General features: G+C 39.3%; 1 pseudogene; it reads left to right on the top strand.

The window, feature by feature from the left end:
* Window positions 1-2270: 2270 nt before the first annotated feature.
* Window positions 2271-9389, top strand: part of LOC118334343 — a 20188-nt pseudogene continuing 13069 nt past the window's right edge.

Here is a 9389-nt window from a genome sequence, read left to right on the forward strand (position 1 = left end):
ACCTCCCACTGCATCCACTGCACAGCACCATCTACAGGCAGAGGAGCAGCTTCAGCGACAGGCTGCTGTCACTGTCCTGCTCCACTGAAAGATGAGGAGATCGTTCCTCCCCCACGCCATGAGGCTCTTCAACTCCATCCAATATGTCTGCCTTAGTTAACTATACCACGCTGACGCAGTGCACCTTAGGACACTAGCCCCATGCTCGTTATTTGGCTATTTATTCTACTTTATTCTATTAGTTCTTTAAATTGACCTCCTCTGTTATTATTATTATTATTATTTATTATCAGTTTGTGGATACTGCTGAGAAACTGTGAATTTCCCTTTGGGGATGAATACAAGTATCTATCTATCTATCTATCTATCTATCTATCTACTCTATCTACTCTAATCCCTATCCTATTTACATGTATCTATCTTATCTACATCTATCTCTATCTAATCTTCAACTTCACATTCCCAGAGTGCGGAGTGGAAGAAGTAAGAATAATGGGGTGGTCCTGGTCTCCCCTGAAATCTGATTGGCCACCCCAAGCCCCCTCTCTGGACACTCCCTTACCTGAGGTAGAGCAAGGTTTATATCAGTTTATTTGGCTGATGTTCCTCCCCAAAATTGAAAAAATCGATATAATATCAATCATTTATATGTACCAAAGACTGTTATCTTGTCATAAATGTAGGTTATTTCATTATTCACTGCATCCTCTGATTTCACCAGCCCCTAACAGGTAACTACTGCAGCCAGCTCCTGAATGGGTGTGTTGAATGTATGCTGAGGACACACACCAAAAAACTATATTTAATCAGGTTTAGGAAGGGTTTAAAAATGTATTCAGATGAAACTATTTACTACCTGTTAAAAAATGTAGTCAGTAACCAAATCAAAGTATTGCAATATTAAAGTAACATAACTTGATTACTTTCCATTAGTTTTTGATTACCACAACACCAAACATGCAAATAAAGACACAAGCAAATAGTTATCAATAAGATGATTTTAATAGTGTATTATATAAGGGGCCAATCACATCTCTTTGCTTTATTGTATGCAGTAACTGTCTGTGAACATCCAGACATACATGTGATAAGGCAGACACTGTCCCTTTCGGAGAACACTTTTTTCAGTTTGTGGAGGATCCAAACATCAGCCAAATAAAGAGATTTTGCAGTAAAATATTTTTACACAGGATTCCAACAACTAGACATATCAAAGCCATGAAAAGAAATGGTTGTGCTTTGTTTTACCTCAGCGAGCAGTATCTCAGAAATTAAAGCCTTTTTGGAGGGATTTGTTCCTCTACTCTATAGGCTATAAACACATAAGTAATTTATTTAAATGTTTTGACACAATGAAACCCCTTGCTAAACTTCCTTGGAGGTGTTATAAAAAAATATGTAAGATTTAGATTAGTTTTCCCTTCTGCCATCGCATCCCTGAACAAACTGGCTCGCTGACTCTGCCGTGAGCCGGGAAGAATGAATGTAGACATGAAGATTTTACGTATTGTCTATATTTGTATGTACTGGTAGTGACAACAAGTCTCCCTCTGGGACAATAAAATCTAAATCATGTGATTTACTTGAAGAAGACCAAACTGAAGGCAAAAACCCCTGATACAAGCAAGCACTGAAGGCTGCAGCAGAGGTGTATGTTACAAGGGCGGGTCTAGAAGGGCACCATGGGGTGGCCACTGCCATCAGTAAAAGATGCCTGGCAAACCCAGCTGTCAACCCTGTTTGGTGTCAAATTTAACACATTACCATGTTAAAAAATGGAATTTAATTTAATGATCTGTTGTGGCCACATTATAGACTAAGGCTTAAGTTCAATATAAAAAGAGATGAATGTCTGAAGATTTGAAAATAAAACAATTCATTGATTTCTAATGCCACTTTCAGATTTTTCTATTCAGTGTTTTACTAATGTGCCACACTAATGTAATATTATAGAATTCAAATATGTTCACTTGGGGGCTTTTTAAAGAAAATACTGTGATTGTGATTAAATCAGCAGATATTTCTGCCAGCCCTTAAAGTCTCCATGCCAACATCTGCACACTACATGAATATGTTAATTATGTTAGTTCATTTAAATTCATTGAAAAGAAAAAACAACTTCTTTTTTAAAATCAAAGTGTGCGTGACCCTCTCTCACGTACACTCACACAGACACACATTCGCGCGCACACAAGAGTTTCTGTCGATATTCTTCAAAGCAGGTTACGCTCGCCGCTTCCGTTTACGGCGCCGTACTTATCTCCATTTACGCAAATTACGTTACGGTAACTGGCGAGGCTTTTCAGCTGGTTAGCCAAACATCCACAGAAAAAGAGATGAGCAGGAAAACGAGACGAAGAAAATGAGAACAATTTATTCCAAGGTGGAAAATTAGCGGGAGAAAAATAATCTGTTTAGGTTCGTAAACACCTTTTTTAAACTTTGCACGTATTTGTTTGTTAAATTAGCTAGCTATGTTTATGAATGACTGTATGTATGGGAGAATTTCTGCGTTAGCCAACACTGGCTAACATGTTAGCCAACGTTAGCTTCTATCAGGCTACGTCTTGCTACGACCAAAGAGGCTAGTACGCGCTAGCTTATTCCTACCTTATTCGCTGCTGTACGTTATAGTTGTTTTTGTATTATCTGACATTAATTCGCTTCATTTATAACTGCATTCTCTCCACTTAGCGTTTCAATGAAGCTAACGTTGTCAAGCTACACTGAGGCCAAACACTCGCACTCTTAACTACTGTGGCCTAAACCTAACTTCCTGCGTTACCTAGGTCGGTTGCTAGTTAACGTGCAATAACATCATATTATTAGATTTTTCACAATAAACTACCAGCTGACGTCGGAGACAGATAGCGTCAGTATAGTTATCAGATTGAACAGTCGCTGCTCCCCGGATATTGAATCTGCTGCAGTCGTATCCGCTAACGTTAGCTCCATTAACAAATTCGAGCTCCTCTGGTAGTATCATTACTTCAACCGCTTTCTGCTTCTAAATTGGAAATAGTGACAGCGTTGCGACGATCTTTGTGAAAGCTGTTTTGTTTTTTAATTGTTTTTTTTTACAGCCTCTCAGGTTGCCTTTGAAGTATTCACCAGTACCAAAAGTCATGTTTAGAGATGAGTAAATGGTGCTGCAGCTGGGTTAATCATTGGAGTGTGGGTGGTGAGACAAGGCCATGTTGTTACAGCTATATACTGTATTCCCTCTAAAGATCTCACCGAGAGCTGCTGAGAAGAGCTTAAAATGAACGATTATTAGAATAATGGCCAAAAGTACTTCATGCACTCATTTCCTAGTTTTACTGTAAGGTGCCATTGGTGCACAAGTGGCTACCCTTCAATAGGAATGTACATTTAAAATGCATACCACACATAACACTGTCGGCAACAATTAATATAGGACATGGTGGACTGTAAAAGTAGTAATTTAGTAATTAGAGATTATAACATTACCATTAGCCACCAGTAGAGTAATGATAGAGTACATTTTAAATGGTATATTTATTGAACAACCGTTTTTTAGTAAATGTATCAGGATAGTACAGAGGAAGTTTTAATTTAACAAATTTCCTGATTTGAACTTTTTATAAATACAGACTCAACATGCTAATTTATTTCCCTCTCATAATCTGTGTATTTATTGATGTATTGCATTTTACAGTCAGTAGTACTTATGTATGAAACTCACTTTTTGTTATCTGCTAAAACACTTTTTATAGAGGAAGGTGCAAGGTTCCTGTTGGATTGTTAAAATTATATAAGTAGTGTCTAAATGGGCATATCTAAGAAGCTGTTTGGTCTTGTTGAGAAACTGCTGAACCCCAGTTGTTTAGTAATGGAGGTCAGGGTTGTCGTCTGTGGCATGCTGTGCAGTGGACACTGTTGGGTGCGAGGCTGCATGCAGGTTAGTGGGTGTAGTGAACGTTCACTGCTCAGCTTGATGTAGTCAAACCAGAAGGGACCAAAAGAAAGCAAACATTGAAGACAATGACTCAGTTTTGAATATCAAGATTGGTGTCTGGATTTCAGTGCTTAACAAGTACTACTTTGAATACCTATATTGTTTTACATATTTTAAAAATAAAAATGGCCAGTATGGTTTTTAGTTAAGTTAAAGTATTTACAAGTCTTACATTTGATGATGGGTATAAATATCAAGTACAAGCAAAATAAAATAAAAATTGATTAATGATCAATTTTGTTGCAGCAAGTAATCGTTTTTTATTTTGGGAGTGATGTTGTATGTATCATGTATGGCCTATACAGCAGCATTGATTTTTGCTGCAAGTTGCTCAATCAGCTCGAGGCCTCTGTGGGAGGGGAAAACAGTGTTTGAGCTGCTACAGCAGGCGTAATTAAAGGCATAGGTCTGATTCAGTCAGGGTAAAATGCTGTTTAATTTTTATCATGGTATGTTAGTTTAGCAAGTCTTGCAACCTTGTTTGTTAAGTTACCTAATTACCTCATTTGATAAACTCAGCTGAGCACAGTGCCCACATAAACAGCAAATCAAGTTCTCAGGCACAGAGTTGATGAAGCTGCACTGTAGTTGAAGTTGTTGTCACACATAGCTCAGAAGTCCTTCTGAATCCCACTGTGTTCATAGATAGGTATCGGCATCAGCCCTTTTTTACATGCATTCAGCAACTGTTATAGGCTTTAAATATCATGTGTGGGGTGCCTCCAGTTACAGTGGTTGGATAAAACCAGAGAGTGGATATCTGCCTCGATTCTAATAGCTGAGCAGTTCTTGTGGTATATGATATAATTTATGTCGTGATTTGAAGTGCCCGTACAGAGATGAAAGTAAATAAGTTGTGTTGTCTAGTGTAGAGATGTTGTATCTATGTACTCTTTGCAGAAAAATAAAATCCCACATATAAGAACGGGATCATTTTGCTGATGTTCATAGTTTACATATTGTGCTTCCTCACAAGGTTTCATGTTATTCCTGATAATGACATCAGAGGAGAGGCTTCAACACACTCGGCTTTGTCCACTATCTTGACATTTCCTCCTCCTCCTCCTCCTCCTCCTCAACCTCTTGCGCTGTGAACTATTATTCTGAAGTTTACTGACAACAATGCCTTGAATAACCTTTATCGTGATACGTATCGCATCGCCAGACTCTTGCCACAGCCCTATTTGTTACACCTCTACCTCCTTAATTGGTGTCATCTTATCCCACAAAAAGAAAATTCAGATTCCCGTTGATGGTGTGTTTTGTGAAAATGGAGGAGCGGTGACTGTTTCTGTGTTTTAAAACTCAGCTATGGAGCGGTATTTGCCGATCAAATTTTGGACCAACCTCCCTAAACTAACATATAGTTATTCATTTCGTGCCTATAATTTGTCGTGCAGCTAAGTATATAAGTTAAAGCTGCGTTACTCTCTGCCATGTGTTGCAGTCATCCCCTCTGAAGTTAACTGTTCAAACAGGACACAACCAATTTGATTCTTGTTCTTCATTTTTAAATATACTGCTTTGAGCCTCAATTTATGTGACTTGACCTGTAGTAATGAATGTGTCTGTAATTGCCTTGCAGTTACAGTATGTATGACATTCAGCACAAAAACATGCAGTTTAGAAATATACATGTAACTGAAGTCATATACCTGATTCTGAATTTGACTTGTTGACTCAAATAAGCTGTTTTTTTGTTGTTGTGTTTGACTGATAGTTGGATCCTAATGAGTACAATTGCACGCATTGCCATTTACAAGCTTATTATTATAGCACGGAGAGCAGAAAGAAGGAGAGACAGGATGTGAGAAAAGTAGAGGTGAAGGTAGAAAAGGAAAGAATGGAGTGCAGAGGAAAAGTTAGAGGAGAGAGAAGGAACTGGAGTAGCTAGAATGAGTGTTATTATTAGAAAAGGAAATCAGAAACGCTAGCGAACATGTCCTGTCCTACTGGAGAAAGGCCTGGCCTGGTTTTCTCTGTTAGAAAGGCCAAATACTGCTGATCAGATGCTGTTGTGAATTTTAAAAATACTGCATGTTAAAATGATCCTGTTAGAAGGTCAGGGAATTGGTTACTGACCCAATATCCTTCAGTTGCTGCACCGTAAGTGTCAGGGTGCGTTCATGGGGGAGGGTTCTTTCTATTTCACATTTCTGCACTTTTAATTCAGGATTATTGTGGTTGCTACACAAATCTGTGTTCGGTTCTGTGCTTTACTGCTAAAATCATTTTCTTAAAAAGGCCAGAGTTTGTGAGTGGTGGACTGCTTATGGACACTGATGTATATCAATACTTTTCTTTAAGGATGTTCTAAAATAAGTTGTTTTCTGAGTTTCCTGTGGATGAGGGAGGAGCAGCTGCTACACATGTCTAGTAGTGATGCGCCTTAATGCTGCTTCACTACCAGAAGCTAAACTTACCAAATTACCAAAGAGCTTCTGTAAGAATGTTCTGTCTGTAAGTGTGAGGTTGCTTGTGTTACTCCCTTTACATGCAACTACCATTTGACATATTGCATTTAGCTGCATTTAGCTGCATTTAGATGCATTTTCATTAAATTTAGTGAGCCCACACTTTTGAACATGTTGCCCTGTCAGCCACAACTGGAGAGCACAGAATTTAAACACTCTGTTACGCAATCACAAACATAATCGCCTGAAACCGACAGTTTTGTCATCAGTGGGGAACAGTTAGGAATTAAAAAAAAAAAAAAGCCAGCTATGTTAAAATGAATTAAAATCACAAAATACACTTATCAATATTTTGGCACTGACAAGTAAGTACTAACTTCATACTGGTTCTTTATTCCTACTTGTGGAAGCAATTTGTCCTTTTACTTTTGAGCTAAAATGGTTCACAAAGTCTGATAAAGATGGGCTTGTGTTATCTGGAAGTATTGTGCTTAGGCATAGAACGATGAATTTCATGTCACAATTATCTTGGTCAAAATAATTGTGATACATGTCTGTTTATCACGACAAGTATGAAAATATACTTCCATACTTAAAATGGTACTAAAACATACTGGAATCACTTTACCTTGCATTTTGTTAAGAAACACATATTCAATACATCACAGATAGACGCCTCATCTCCCTGTTCTTTATTTTGGAATCTGTACTGTTTCCACACATCCTGTTTAACTGTTTTTTGTGCGATACAACGGGCAAGCTATCTGCCGCCTTCAACCATGGTGAGGATTTTAGAATGACTGGAAAAATGTAAATCAGGAATATCAATACAGGACTGTGTGCTGGAGAGCTAGACAGCTTTTTCAAGTCAAGCCATGTGAGAATATTTACCATTATAGCGATTACCATGCTAATTGAAATTCACCCCAGTAAATTTATCTGAATGTTGTTCATTATCATGATATGAATATTATCCCATTCCTAATTGTGCTATACATATACATACATATATATATATATATGATATACATACATATATATGTATGTATATATTTCAGTCTGGTCTAATTGTTTTTTCTGTACGTCATTCAGGTGGCGTAAACCTCAGCACGCAGCACTCCTTACACCCAGGGGCCGAAGCTTCACCTGGTGTTCTACTGGACCAAGCCGTTGTGTGGCAGTGGACAAGCACAGAGGTCCAGCATTTATAGGAACACACGCTCAAACACCAACCAACTGAGACCTATGGCAATACAGCAAACGTCTTAGTATTTAGTCATACCCGAATATCAGATGTAAACATCTGAACTCCTTTAGTTTTTAATAAAGTCCACACATTGCTTCTGTCAAAGTCTGCGTTGGGGTTGGTTGTATGGGTGTTGTGTTGACAGCAGGCTGTTGTCATGGTGGGCTGGTATGTCTGAGCCTGAAGCTAACATAGCTTCCCAGTTTTGTATAGCATGTTAGCATATGGCTAGCTATGTTGACAGATCAAGCCATTACCCTCCCCTCCATCACCATCTCTGGCCCCTACAAGGGGGTATAAACTAGCTGGAAGTGGTGCCCCCTTACCCTGTCATCTTTTCATCTCTTTCATTTTGTCATCTATCCATCCACCCAACAATCATCAGTTTTTGCTTTCACTCTCATCAGCCCTCATCCCTTTTGTATAGTATTAAGCAGCTGAGCCTAACTAAGCGCTTGTCCTGTATGAGATCCACTTCTTTCCTTTGAATTCATCTCACATCTTACCCAGTTCCACTTAAATTGCTACAGCTCAGTCCCTGCCCTCATTAAAGTCAAACCCCAGTTTAATTCACATTTTGGCACAGTGTACACCATCCTAACGTCTCACAGTCAAGCTGCTAGGCAGTTGTTTTGGTAGTTGTTTTGGTTGCATGGAATCGGCTTAACCGTGGAGAGGCCAGGCTACCACAAACTGATGGACTTTGACAAGCGAGGAGTAGGGGGAGGTGGAGGAGGAGGCGGTGGTGGTGGTGGTGGTGAGAGCGAGGAGGAGGAGGAGCTGGAGGGAAGGGAGAGACAGAGGAGGGGAAGAGGATGTCTGGGAAGACTGGGAGTCGATCGGGGCACGGTGGCCGGGGTGCCGGCTCCAACTCCGGCGTTCTAATGGTCGGACCAAACTTTCGGGTCGGAAAGAAGATCGGCTGTGGGAACTTTGGAGAGCTGCGACTTGGAAAGAACCTATACACCAATGAATATGTGGCTATTAAACTGGTAAAATAATTTGTCTTTAAATAATGGTGTATAATAATGGTATGGCAAAGAATAATTGTAATGCAAACATAATTCTCTTTTGCAGGAGCCTATCAAGTCACGGGCGCCACAGCTCCACCTAGAATATCGCTTCTATAAACAGCTTGGAAGTTCAGGTGAGAACCACCCACTCTTTTGACAGGGTTTTTAACCTGAGGAGTTTAATGGAGGGTTTGCATCTGACCAACATTCATAAAGTTATCTGTTTATAGCATGCTAAATAGCAAATATGTCTTTTTAAAGTTGTGTTTTAATTGTCTAATTCTGTTATTTTTTGCTGATTTGCCCAATTTGGAATGCCTATTTCCCCATGGCCTGCTGTCCTTGTCACTGTTAGCTCTACTTTTGACCTCGGCAGGGTGCAGGCAGCTATGTTCTACCTCTATATTGCCGGACATATTTACACACTTTTTTCATTGTCCGTTGTCACATTTGGAAGGTTCATGCTGTCCCCCGATTGTGCTGACACCCAGACCAATCGGTATGAGTTGCACAAGAGCACTTGATGGGTTTCCCACCTGACAAATTATGATAATTGACCACATGACAAAGCCATGGAAGCACATCTGTTCCCTCAGACTAGCGTGAGACTAGGGTTGTAAGAAGATGTCCACACACTTGTATTGCAATCCCATATTACATTTTATGCTGTTTTGTCGGGTCTCAAAAAAAACACTATAAATTAATAGATTTATTTTTCTGTATCCACTTTGCTGCTG

Source organism: Morone saxatilis, unplaced genomic scaffold (genome assembly GCF_004916995.1).
Source record: "Morone saxatilis isolate NCDOM2014 unplaced genomic scaffold, NCSU_SB_2.0 Contig23, whole genome shotgun sequence".
Taxonomy (NCBI): Eukaryota; Metazoa; Chordata; class Actinopteri; family Moronidae; genus Morone; species Morone saxatilis.